The sequence below is a fragment of the Bombyx mandarina genome, chromosome 09, assembly GCF_030267445.1.
Source record: "Bombyx mandarina strain Sakado chromosome 09, ASM3026744v2".
Lineage (NCBI taxonomy): Eukaryota > Metazoa > Arthropoda > Insecta > Lepidoptera > Bombycidae > Bombyx > Bombyx mandarina.
In genome coordinates, this window is record NC_143216.1 from 3,374,033 (window position 1) to 3,388,861 (window position 14,829).

The following is a 14,829-nucleotide window of genomic DNA, read 5'->3' on the forward strand; positions in this document are numbered from 1 at the left end:
GGCGGGACGGTGCGTGTGCTCTCCACATAAACATTTCTGATTTATAACAGTCAAATAAATTCCGACTTACCCGTTACTTCCTTCGTTTAATTAATTTGAATTTCACTTGCCTACTTTTACGTTACGTTTAGGTATAAAATACCATAGGAATTCACAAATTGGAATATTCATAAAACGGTAAGATTAAGTATATACAATTATGATAATATATAAGTTCGGAAGTTTGTATGTATTAACATGATAATACAAAAACTACAGACAGTTTAATTAGAAAATTATTCTGCATTAAATAGTCTATTTCTTGAGGCAGATTTCGTTTTTTGAAGAAGAAAAATATATAGAAGATTATCTATTATATTTCTTCTTAAAGCAAAACACTATGTGTTCCATCTAAAACAGTGAATCGACAATTAAACGTTCATGCTTTACTATTCTTGTATTCAAATTTGAATCGTCCTTTTTACTTTTATAATACAGCTAATTCACAAAGAGTTGTAATGAATTTTAATTATATATTTTTATTCCGATCGAGAAAAAACATGTTTCTTTCTTTGTCCCACTTGTGGCTCCCTCTTATGGTTGAATGCTGATCTGATACATATCCAAATATTAATGTTTCTGTCAACGTCAACGTCAACACAAAGCTTACATATATTTATTTAAATATTGACTATCTCGATTCGTATATTTTTATGTTTTATTCGAGGACTTTATGCTGCGACTGTACGCGAGTCAAGCCGCGAAGCACAACTAATAAAAAATATTATTCGCCCAAGTCAAATAATAATAATAACATGCTGTACTGTGTAATTATTGTGGATCTCAAACCTCCGATATAATATTTCGCTCAAAATATCAAAGGTGTATTTAATTATATCATTTTCATTGTTTTTCGAGTTCTAAGGTCAGATATAACTTTAAAAGGATTTATGACGTCACTACTGACGTCTAATTGTAAAATGTCAAAAGCTTATCGAGAGATTAGAATGTAACAAACTTAGTGGAATTATTCGCGTAAATCTTATAATAATAATAAATTAAAAAAAACACGAATACCCAAAAACCGACAAATTGGAGAGCAAAATAAAAGCCAGCCAGATATATACCACGAACACAAAAGTTTAGATAAGACAAAAGCGATGTCGCATTTATCATGGTTTTGTCGAAGCTGGCAAAAACAGCGGCCTCCTTCGTCCATTCATCATTTAAAAGCGGATTTCATATTTTCGTACGTGAAACTTATTTTGGATTTGAAAAAAAAATAAACAACAATTTAATAGAGAAATATTTAGCCTTGTTTAGTTGCATTATGTTTTATGAATGTGTCAAATATAATCTATTTAAGACGTTAGAATGATAAGTTTTTTTTTTATAAGCCCTTTACCTAGTGAAAATTAATAAATTATGATTCAAATTAGCACCTCCACCATTTTCGTACTATGATTCAGTAATTAAATGGCATATTCTTCGGAATTAATATTAAAATACATTTTACTCCATCGTAGATATTTAACAAACCGCTTAAATAATTTAAAACAAAAAAAAATTGGTTAAAAATCGAAAAACAGTTGAAAACCAGACAGCTGAAAATTTCTACAAGAAAAGGTCATGTTCACCTAGGAACTGTCTAGTAATTAAATTTAATTTACATAAATATTTATAAAGTAATATTTATTAATTTATACGGTATTCTCATTTCTACCACGTTCTTCTGATGAATAGGTTCAATATTACTAAAAATTTCTGGAGTTCTAGAATGACAAAACCATACTTTTTTATTGAAAAAGTTTTGAACAGTGTAATACTTGGACGTTCAAAAGTTATCTGTCTTTACCTTCGGTAAGAACACGGACTTTATAACATGTTCTTCCCCCTTTTTTTTAAAAGAAGCATAACCTCTCCACAGTTCGGAGTCCTTTGAATAACGCGAAAGATTTCAGGTCACTGATTAAAGTGCGGAATATAGTACACAACTATAGTATTAAATTGAATAATCAATGAAAAATGTTATATAGCTTACAACACAACACAACAAAACAACACAACATAGCAAAACACAACACAACATAATAGAAGACAACACAACATAACACAAGACAACCTAATACAATGAACGTGCAGTTCTGCGAAAATTGACGTCTCTGGAAGGGACCTTATAAGCATCACCATTTAATTAGGGGGTAGCCTCGGTCCACTTAGCAGTAAAGGAAGCAGACTTGGTAGCCCAAGGTTTGAAGCTTGATATCTAGTAACTCTTATGGATTGTAAGCACTTAAGCACCTTTTTCGTCTGGATCCATGTATAAATTATATCATTTATTCTAAATAATTTAATCGTGGACGAACATAAGCAGAGATATAAAATGAAAATAATATGCATACTTTGATATCAGGAAAGAAACAATTAAGAAAGACTAGAGGTCCCCTGGTAGTCGAAATTCGACTATAACTAATGGAAATTATAAGTTTGTACACTATTATGATTCTATTGTCAAGAACTATTATATTTCTTTAATAACATATTTCATCAAGACTACACTTTAGACAAATATTAATAAAGGGCAAACAATATTTAACCTATTCTCCATTTTACTGACTATAACTGACAGACTGCAAAGTTTGACAATAAACAAATAGTATGCATGAGTGTGTGTGTCAAATACATGGTAGTGTGTGTAATGTTTTCTTTATTGATTTAATGTACCTTTTATGCATTATTTTAAAAAAATATTAGCATAGTGCATGTCAGCGTTAAGCCAGGATTTACACACATAAGTTCTTTTACAATGAAAATACAATACAATTCTATAAAACTTTAACATTACTTGTTTACAACAAAAAGCCACGCCTGAGTTATTCAGTGGTTTTTACACAATTAGCCATTTTGTGTTGGTTATAGCAACTACAACTTCTTTTATACAAACAAATGTAATTACTGCGAAACAATTCACAAAACATAGCTTAATATTCAAAATACATATTTTAGTGATTTTACATGACTCACATTTAATTTATTTTACATGAATTACTTTTAAGTAATATTAACTAACATTGTTATTATCCAGCCTAATAATAGATGGCGCCAACAACATCATTGCATAACAATTACAATACTTAATTAAATTATTAGTACTGTTAATTATAATATAAATTATTATTAATATTTATGCTTTATTCATATTTAATCATTTATACAGTCATTTGTGTTTTTAAACAATAATATAAACATTAAACATATTCTGAACATTTTCACATCAAAACAGTGTCTGCTAATTATTAAATATAGTAGAATAACAGTTTTGTTGCTAATAATAAATAAATATTAACATAGAATAAACTAAACTATATATTATTATGTTAATTATTGCCAACAGTGGCGTTTGCGCCCATATGCACTTCTTCACTATATTCTATATAAGTGTGGAAAATTTCATACTCCTCCGTCCGCACAATTTTCGTAAAAAGGGATACAAAGTTTTTGCTTCACGTATTAATATACAGATAGAGACATTCCACTTCAAAATCACATAAAAACCATTTTGCGTAATAAAAGGTGATAACAACCAATACGGATCACGCAAATCTAGCATTATAGGACACTAAGACCAGTAACGTATCAATTAATTTTAATAATATGAGTTCCTCTGTCATGATCTTTTTTTTTCGGACCTGAGGCCGTACCTCTTTTGACGTGGCCAAACTGGCGCAAGGTATAGTCTGGACTCATTGAACTAAAATTTTAGGTCATAGCCTATGACAGCAGAAAACCTCTATCCGGGACCTAAGGTCGTATTTAATTTTGTATATAAATTACAAAGTTTCTGAACCCACTTTCGCATTTTCATAATGCAAAGATAAACAGTCGTTAAAACAGTACGTGTCCCGAGCTAAGTTAAAGTAAAGCTCGACAATCGCCGGTTAGTCCCTGAAAGCGTAATTTAGCGAACGAGCGACAAGCTTCGACTCAGCGGGGTGAGTGTAAATATGTCTTTGTTACTAGCAAACGTTACATACGGTCGGCGTGGCCCGCTAACAGATTTGTTTCACAGACTGAAAAACTTGTTAAAATTGAAAGTTTAATTCATACAATGCATCGTGAAGGCGTTGAGGTGTGGCTTAGAGGCACTTGAAAAGATTGAAAGCTTTTGGAACGAAGTTCCTTATGGGACGTGCGGAGGGGTACCCTAACCGGGAAAAAGCGTCCGTAACGTAAGATTTTTATTAGTAATGCACACAGTGTACGATTTAATTTTGTAATAACGTACAAATCAGTAATGCACACACTGTACGACTTAACTTTGTAATAACGAACAAAAAATAACATTTTTTTTTATTATTCATTGACCACGATCTCAGAGCGTTCGTTTGCGCAATACAAATACAAAACAACCGTGAATGAAGTGTACCACAATAAGTTCGCACGTTACCGAATGACCGTGGGTTGCTGCGAAACGTCCAGTTTTATTTTCTTTATACCTCGAACAGAACTTAAAATTAATATTTTTATAATAAGGAACTTCGTTCCTATCCGGTGTCCCACGACAGCACACATTTTTTGTTGTGAGACTAAGCATTAGGTGCTGCAGCCAGTTGTTTACTTAAACTTCACTGCCGTCAAAGTACTGGAGTAGATGAGGAATCAGAGTATTCACGACGATCTAGATCTCTGACCCAGAGGTGATAATACGATATATGAAGACGGCATCAGAAGGCTTCTTCATTTACTGGTGGTAGGACTTCTTGTGAGTTTGCGCGCTTAGGTATCACCACTCTACCTACTACTGCCGTGAAGTAGTAATGCGTTTCGGTTTGAAGGGTGGGGCAGCCGTTGAAACTATACTTGAGACCTTAGAACTTATATCTCAAGGTGAGTGGCGCATTTACGTCGTAGATGTTAATGGGCTCCAGTAATCACTTAACACCAAGTGGGCTGTGAGCTCGTCCACCCATATAAGAAAAAGAAAAAAACATAGAAATGCGGCTAGATCACTGCTTACCATTGTAACTACAGCCCTAACCCAGCTCACGCAAAACCTTCATCACCCTAGACACGTCCTGATGGATTTACCTGATCTTGGCACTCTTAAACGCCATTAGTTATGATACCGGCAGCATTTAATGGCAGCAACCAGGGTTTTTGCTGCGAAGCAGTTAGGCCCTAAGGTTGAAGACGATCTCATATCTCAAGGTGGGTGACGGAAATCGTGTTGTATTATGAAGTCCAATAATCGATTAAAGTCTGGTAGACTGATAACTCGTTGTTCATACGTCATACCCTATGATGAATGGTCACAGTCGCTCATAAGCGTCAGTATTGCCAGGGACACAGCAAAGCTACTGCTTTAAAGCCAAAAAAAGCCGAAAAATAGTTTAAAACCAGCCAGCTGAGAATATCTACAAGAAAAGGTCATGTTCACCTTGGAACTGTCTAGTAATTGTATTTAATTTACATAAATATTTATACAGTTATATTTATTAATTTATACCGTATCCTCTACAACGTTCTTCTACAACGTTCTTCTACAACGTTCTTCTGATGATAATCGGTCCTGGTTACCATTTAACATCGAGTACTCTGTTAACTTGTCAGCCCATTTATCTATACACATAAATAAAATTAGTGTCTGGTTGTAGTATTGAAATAACAATTTTTTACTACATGCATATGAATATACTAGCGACCAGCCCTCGCTTCGCTTCGGAAACATTAAATTTTATTATTGATAGCTGAGTCCCGCGATGTTATGTCCCGTCGTACGGCGGATGACGCCGCGGGGCGAAGCTAGTCTAAAAAAAGCCTAAGTTACTCCTTATATCATCAGGTACCTATCAGTAAAAGTCCCGTCAAAATCGGTCCAGCCGTTCCAGAGATTAGCCGGAACAAACAGACAGACAGACAGACAGACCGACAGACAGACAGAGAGACAGATAAAAATTGTAAAAAATGCTATTTTGGTGTATGTACCAATTTTGATGAGACTTTCACTAATAGGTAACTGATGATATAAGGAGTAACTTAGACTACTTTTTTTAGACTAGCTTCGCCCCGCGGCGTCCCCCGCAGTTATTGTCGTACCGCGCGCAACAGGGCGGGCTTCGCCTATCAATAATAAAATTTAATGCTTCCGAAGCGAAGCGAGGGAGGGTCGCTAGAACCGAATAAAGCTGTTGCTCTAAAGTAAAAGGATTTTAAGTTTCTTCACTAAGTGAAATAAAATATTTAGCGAAAAACCGGATCTCAAAAGTCGGTTGATTATCACGGCAGTATGTCGAGGAGGTAGAAAGTATTCGCAGTACATCGTCTTCGTGTTGTCGTGGGCACGGGCGGCGTTCGAGTACCGGGCTCCAACGCGAAGAAGCGCTCTAAGACCTAGAGCCGAGAAATAACGAGGACTTCCCATTTATTGTTTTAATTTAGAGAATCATTGAGGTCATCTTGCACATGCTATTGTGGGAGGCTTAACGACGGAGGGAAGATCATTCATCGAGCGGGTGATATTGCTGGGTAGACCGACGGTTCGAATGTTGTTGGTCGGGACTTGTTTGCAAACTTGAAAATGTCGTAAGCGAGATTCAGGCATCTGTCAAATATCTTGTGTTATATGATGGCTACCCGTCACAGTATATACTCACAAGAAACCATAGACCTATATAGTAGGGACACGACATATTGTTCTATACGTACAATTGCTTATATAAATAGCACCCATTTTGAAGGCACACACTTAAACATATATCTATCTCGTTCCTACTCAGCACTTTAACTCCCAGGAAAACAAAATAACAGTATTTCAGTGCGTACATAAAATGAAACATGAATATACGTAAATATCTCGGTCTCCGTCTAATGAGGCCGAAAATCCGCCATGTTGAGCGCACCAAATGTCATTGTCACGTCAGTTCGGCCGTCTGTTTTGGGTTGTACATTAATTATTGACTTTGATATCGATTTAATATGATTGCTTATATAGAATTTCATAATTTATCATGCTTAGAACATACAAAAATAATAATTAACACGTATTTTATAGGATCTCAAGAAAGTCGATGCCCCAAAACTATTATCTATATTTATTTAAATTCATTATGGAGCCCTCATCCGAAAAATGGTGTCCGATTTTTGTGTCGGAATCTATTGATCATTACACTAATCATAAATACCTCTTTAAAATATGTCATCAAAACATATTTAGATATTCTGTTTAGATATTTCGAGAAAAAGGCTACCGACAAAATCTCTTCGGAACTATTTAAATAAAATAGTTTTATTCGCAGTGAGTAAAACACTATTGTAAATTCGTTAAATATTTAATAATTAAGTGATTTTAGAGAGGAAGTCACAAGGAATGACGTTTTTAATAATGAATAAATGTTCTGTAGGTTTTTTTTTTCACGCGGTCCCTTGATAAGTTTAAAATTTGAATCACTCTCAAGTGAAAGTGATTCAAATGGTGCGGCGCACCTTCCTTGGGGTGCGCTGTGGTAGTGTGTTACGGACTTTAGGTAAGCAAAACAATTAAAATAGATTGTAATAGTCTAAGAAAAACACGTACTCAAAATACGATAACATTTAGCATGCTAGAAATGGGTAGATGGCACTGTACTACGCCATATCTTTATGTTTTGCGACAAACGACAACTTTATAAAATCAGTGTAGCAAATTTTAAAAATCGTCATATCGTTTACTTGGCAAATTTGAAGCACGAACTCGTCTTAGATTTCACATAATATCTAAATCACATCATCTTTGCACATAACAATATACTTACTTCCTATTAAAGTATAAATTCTACAAATACATTTATACTCAACAATATTTAAAATAAAATGAGCCAAGAACGTTTATCGATAAAACCTACTAACATTAAAATCTTCTGGGCAGCACTAAAACCGCCATATTTTGTGGCCAGATGACGTCACAGTGGCACGAATTTTTGGTTGACGTTTCATTTCCATATGTTTCCTACTTCAGTGCAAGAAACCTAGGTACAAGTGTAGGGGAATTTAAAACAGCCGGTAGAGCAATAATTTCGTCGTCGTGGCCTAAAGGATAAGACGTCCGGTGCATTCGTGTGTAGCGATGCACCGGTGTTCGAATCCCGCAGGCGGGTACCAATTTTTCTAATGAAATACGTACTCAAGAAATGTTCACGATTGACTTCCACGGTGAAGGAATAACATCGTGTAATAAAAATCAAACCCGCAAAATTATAATTTGCGTAATCACTGGTGGAAGGACCTCTTGGGAGTCCGCACGGGTACCACCACTCCGCCTATTTCCGCCGTGAAGCAGTAATGCATTTCGGTTCGAAGGGTGGGGTAGCCGTTGTAACTATACTGAGACCTTAGAACTTATATCTCATGGTGGGTGGCGCATTTACGTTGTAGATGTCTATGGGCTCCAGTAACCACTTAACACCAGGTGGGCTGTGAGCTCGTCCACCCATCTAAGCAATAAAAATAAAAATATATATATATATATATATTATGAATCCATATTTACCAACAGAGAACATGATACAACAGAGTGACGATCAAAGTCAATTAGACCAGCGGAAAAGTCTCTATGATAAATTAAGTGTAAATCGTAAAGCCGTTAAATAGTTTTTTGGTATTTTAGTAGAAACAACTTTAGCCCATACGTCAATGTATGACAAAATTTCTGTTTTTTAACATTGACATAACATTTATGTAGACATGTTAACATTTGTACCTGTTCCATTTTGACTGCGCGCTTACTAAAGGACGCTAGGTTAATTATTGCACACGGCGCTACATGAGATTTTATTTATTTATTTTTTATTGCCCTTGTAGGCAGACGAGTATTCCGCCTACCGGATAGTGAGTGGTTAGCGTCGCCCATGGACATCAGCAAAGCTAAGGGCAGAGCCAAACCGCTGCCTACCGCTAGGGTAGAGACTCTTTTGTATTTAAGCTACTAAGTACAAAATTTTTTTTTAATAAAAACAGCCCCAGGTTTTTTTCCACAAAACATAAGAATATCCGATCCAGTACCGTTCATGTTTGAGGAGCTGGCGAGGTGCGCTACCAAATCGCAAGCCCCACTTCACCCTGTCACGTCTTGGATGTGTCTAGTATTACTTGTTTTTTTTTTACTTTTCAACGAACGAGCTTCAACGAATTTCAATATGTGCGGAAAAGCATAAAAAGACTCTTCTTTGTCATCACTCTCCTGTAATCTATCTGGTTGGGATTCATTATCATCATTATCTACCCAATATCGTCCACTCCCAATTCGCACAAATGAGCCCAATCTTCGGCTCTACCCATTCATTTCTTGCCGGCCACCCTTCGAAGGTCATCACACCAGTTGAGCTTATGACATTGATACATTTGATAATAGTCGAAACAATTTGTACGATACATATTGATAGCGAACAAGTGTATGTCAATAGATATTTTTTTTATTGCTTAGATGGTTGGGCGAGCTCACAGCCCATCTGATGTTGAGTGGTTACTGGAGCCCATAGACATTTACAACGTAAATTCACCAGTCAACTTTTCCGAGCGCTATGACATGTCCTTCTTCAAACCAAACCAGGCTTGCGGAGAGTTCTTTATGGTAGGCAGCGGCTTGGCTCTGCCCCTGGCATTGCTGACGTCCATGAGCGACGGTGACCACTTACCATCAGGTGGGCCGTATGCTCGTCTGCCTACAAAGGCAATAAAAAAAAAAAAAGAAGATATAAGTTCTAAGGTCTCAAGTATAGTTACAACGGCTGCCCCACCCTTCAAACCGAAATGCATTACTGTTTCACGGCTGAAATAGGCAGGGTGGTGGTACCTACCCGCGCGGACTCACAAGAGGTCCTACCACCAGTAATCAATCAGTTACCCAGTACAAATGTTTTTGGATATCAAATTGAATTCAAACAACAGTTTCCACCAATTAAAATTGTATGAAACGAACTCATAAAATGGAATGAGCACGTGCCAATGAATACAAAATAAACCCTTTGAGATAAAAGAAAAAAAAACTTCAAGTTCAACAAGAAAATAAGTCTTCGGAACAAACCCAACGTTTCCATCATGAAATCGTAAAACGAAGACGGAGGGGTAGCGTGAATCGATAAGGCAATAAAACACCAAAGTTCCAATGATCCAAATGTAAAAACATTCCGAATCGAACCGAATGGTTGCTTCATAACTATCCTTTCGGTCGTTTCGCCTGAAGAGCAGGACAATCTTATCAGGACAGTTCATTTTTCGTTGCGAGATTTGTCACTTTACAACTAAATGGAAATTTTGAGTAATGAACGTGTTTTTTTAAATGAATGTGAATAAACATACACCTTTTGTTAAGTTGTGTCCAATAAGTTGTGAGCTCGAATATTGTTGTGGAATTTATTAACTGCCCAAACAGCAGTGCTAAAGATTAGAAATCAAATCAAATCAAATCAAATCAAAAAAATTTTATTCAACATAAATGAAAGTACATACTTGTTGAACGTCAAAAGAACTACCGCCAATTCACAAGAACTAGCCTCCCTCCTGAGAAGAATTGGCAAGAAACTCAGCGGGCATTTCTTTTTTTTTACATATAAAATTATTATTTATTTATTTTTTAATATTAGATTTTTTTTTAAATATGAAAATTTTACACTGAGTATTATAACGTAACAATTACTACAATATTGAAATGCCTGGAGCGAGCAACTCATTCCCACTTTGTGCAATCTTCTAGATAATCATTGACTTTATAGTCAGCTAAATAGGAGTAGTTCGGCAGAATAAATAGTATCTACTTATAGTTAGGTAGACAGCGCCTTGGCTCCGCCCCTGGCATTGCTGAAGTCCATGGGCGACGGTAACCACTCACCATCAGGTGGGCCGAATGCTCGTCTACAAAGGCAATAAAAAATAAATAAATAAAAAGTTAAAAAAAAAACGACATAATAGCAAACCGCATTAAAAATTAAAATAATAACAGGTTGTGTTTACCTGTGAAGTTGCTGTTTTACAATACAAGCCATTTGATACGTAAGTTATGTAATACCATAAATTATTTTCAATAAAGTCATTTGTTTACTAATTAGTGTTTTGTTTTCACTACATTAGTATATATTTCATCAATACGAACACGATACGAGTAATTAAGGAAGACGAATTCTGTCGCGATAGTAATGCTATACAATCAGACGATAACATAAGTGACGTCTATGGAGTGAACATTTTTTTCCTAATCGTTGGTAGCCTAAGGGGCTCTTCCAACTATGCGTAGGCTCAAAGGCCCTTAATCTGAGGAACTTGATAAAACTGGCACTTAACACATACATAAGGGATTTTGAACTGCATTGGTATTTACCATAAAAATTGATACATTTTCATAATCGTAAGCAATCATTATGGTAGTTACCACTTAGGCAATACCCCAAACAAAAACTTATCCCTAAAGAAGTCACGGTCACTGCTTGCTGGTTGAGTGCCAGTATATTTCACCACAGCCTGTAACTAAATAGTAACAGCATTACTGTGGATGCCTACTGTATGGAACTGGACACAATGACGGAGAATCTCGCGTATTACCGGCTAGCCTTGGTTAATGGCTCGTCCTCTCGGCTCCTCGATACGACAACGCTCGGCCTTATACGATTCAAACGACGGTATCTAAGCTACAAGAGCTAGGGTTTGAAGTTTTGCGTTATCCATCATACTCACCAGACCCCTGGCTGTGAGACCTCTACTTTATCCAAAGATAGGAAAACTTCTTGGCAGGGAAAAAATTCAAAACCCGTGAGGCAGTATAAAATGCCTTTGAAGAGTTTCTTGGCATCCGTACAGCTAACTTCTTCAGGAAGGGCATTGAAAGATTATCACTACGCTGGCAGAGATGCATAGATACCATGGCTAATTATTTTGATGATAGAAAACATTTATATAAAAAAATCACTTTAAATTTATACGTATTAAAGTTGATGATAAATAGGTCGAATGCTTATAGGTATATCCATAAATAAATGTAGGTCAGGCTAGTAAAGGTATGTTAATATCTAAATTTTTCTAATTACTTTGAGCTTATAGTACAAATTCTTGGTTTGGCTTCGGAACGGATTTAAATTTAATATGCAAAATTAAGATTTTCATATTACTTAATTTGTATTTTCTTAACAATACAAAATAATGGTGATTAAATTCATCAAAGCTAGATTAGGGCTAGCAAATTTTCCTCGACCGTAGTCTGCTTTTTAATTTATGAAAATCTTCAAAGAAAAACGCATTGTCTGATATTAAAAATCATTTTAGTAGGTAATGGATAAAAAAATCGTAGTTATATATTTAAGCGATCCGAATGAAAATTTCCAAGAAACTCCGCAAGTTCGCCCGTAGACAGAAAGCCTTGATATTACACGGGAGCAGGAAAAGTAATTTAATTATGTCTTTTTATATTTTCTTAGGTTGACAAGAAAAGTTTATGATTAAAGTTCTTCACGCTTCCATACCTTTTCTGGATTGGCAAATTGAGACGCTGGCTATGCGGTGTCGCCTTAAATAGTACTGGATCACATCCCGTGGGTGTCGTAAAATCGACTAAAAGAGAATCACTGGATAATGTAAGTTTATCTACTCAACAAACAGACGGGCCGTGAGCTCTTATACTGTATCACGCGATTAAAATAGTCCTGATATAAGCCATCAGAGTATTAAATAGACGATAAAAAGTAAGTACCACGGCTTAAAATATTCTATTCTTCATTACCACCAGTGGCAGGCAAACATGCGGTCCACTTGGTGTAAAGTGGTTACTTTAATATTCGTGACAGCTAGTGCGGTACAAGGAGACGACGAAATCATTTTTAGTACTTAACCGACTTCAAAAAGGAGGTTCTCAATTCGACCGTATGTTTTTTTTATGTTTGTTACCTCATAACTTTTGACCAGTTCCAACCAGTTTGACCAGTTTTAACCAGTTCTAATAATTGTATCCATGACAAAATCATAAATTTGCATTAAGTACGTGCGCTACAAATAGATGAATAACTCAATAACTCAATATCACGCCAACCGATTTCGATGATTATAGTTTTTAGTGTATATTAATTTGTTTTGGAATATCTATTTTTTCTATTTGAAGTCGGTTTTTGTTAAAGCATGTCTATTTACAATTATTTGAGTTACAATTTCACGACTACCTGAATTACCACATACATGGTAGTAGCTGATGTCGATAGCAATAGACGGCGTGGTCATCACGTACCCGCTTTTCAAAATTGATGGCACCACTTACCATCATATCTATACCTGAAGCAAAAAAACTGCCGAAGATAGAGACACATGGAAAAATTGTGCAAAGGGTGATAAGAAAGCAGCCATGAAACTAGGCAAAACTATCAGGAATCAATAGTAATATCTACCACTAACTTCCTTTAAGTTAACCGGCACAAAAATATACCTATACTGAAGCTTACACTGAAACATTTATTACTGGTGGTAGGACGTCTTCTGAGTCCGCACACGTAGGTATCAACCACCACCCTGCCTATTACTGCCGTGAAGCAGCAATGCGTCCTGGTTTGAAAGGCGGGGCAGCCGTTGCACTCTTCAAAATGAGACCTTAGAACTCATGTCTTAAGGTGGGTGGCGGCATTTATGTTGTAGATGTTTATTCAATTCAGCCATTTACATAACGGCGCTTAATAAATTTACAAACTCGCTAATAGGAGTGGTTCGTTTGCGGTGACAGAGTCACGTATAAAGTGATACGAAATCAACTTTGTTTTAATTGTTAGCTTAAATTCTATGTGGGATGGTGTAGTAGAATAAAGCAATACTTCCTCAAGTGTTTTACAATCTATATATTAATACGTGAAGCAAAAACTTTGTACCCCTTTTTACGAAAATTGCGCGGACGGAGGAGTATGGAATTTTCCACACTTAGGTATAGAGAATATAGAGAAGAAGTGCACAATGCTAATATTATTTTAAAATAATGCATAAAAGATACTTTAAACCAATAAAGAAAACATTACACACACTACATACCATGTATTTGACGCACACACGCATGCATACTATTTATTGTCAAACTTTTGTTCTTGACGTCTGTTGTCAAATTGAGATTAAATATTGTTTGTCTTTGTTAATATTTTATTTGTGATTATAGAAGTATAAAATACAATCATAATAGTGTACAAACTTACAATTCCAATTAATTATAGTCGAATTTCGACTACTGCGGGACCTCTAGTTAATTTTATTTCTCGTCTTAACAACGGAACGTCTTACCTCTGACACGTTTTCTTGACAACCAACTGACTATGACATAATAAATACACAGATTAAACTAAACTATTCCGACATATATAAATGGTATTATTTGATTTAAGTGACACTTCGCTTAATGCTCGATATATCTTTGTAATAAAAGGTGCGTTTTATTTAGTATTAGCATCAACAGTCCGATGTTGTTAATTGAACTTCAATCGAGCTTACTCCATTCGAATAGCTGAAGAAGTTTCTTTGTTACGATATTTTTTTCCAAATTTTACACGACTCTCGTGTAGAGTTGGAAAAATGTCGTTTAAACCGAATAGCATTTCACACCTCGATATAATAATAATGTGTAGATTAAAATTCGCAAGTTAACCCTACAAAGGAAATTGCCATTTGCCGTGGTTATTCCAAAGGTTTTGGAGAAAATAATCACAATAATGTAATTCTTACTGTTGGTAGGGCGTACAAAAAGCCCGTACTAGTATCAAGATGCAGAAAAGAATTTCGGTTTGAAGTATTGGGATAACCGTTGTAATAATTTTTTTTTATTTTTTTTATTGCTTAGATGGGTAGACGAGCTCACAGCCCTCCTGGTGT

At 35.6% G+C, this 14,829-nt stretch overlaps 1 protein-coding gene across 2 annotated transcripts in view; it reads right to left on the bottom strand.

The window, feature by feature from the left end:
* The window catches only part of LOC114240815 (EGFR adapter protein), a 316,447-nt gene that overhangs the window by 79,089 nt on the left and 222,529 nt on the right, over nt 1-14,829 (bottom strand). The window lies entirely within an intron of this gene.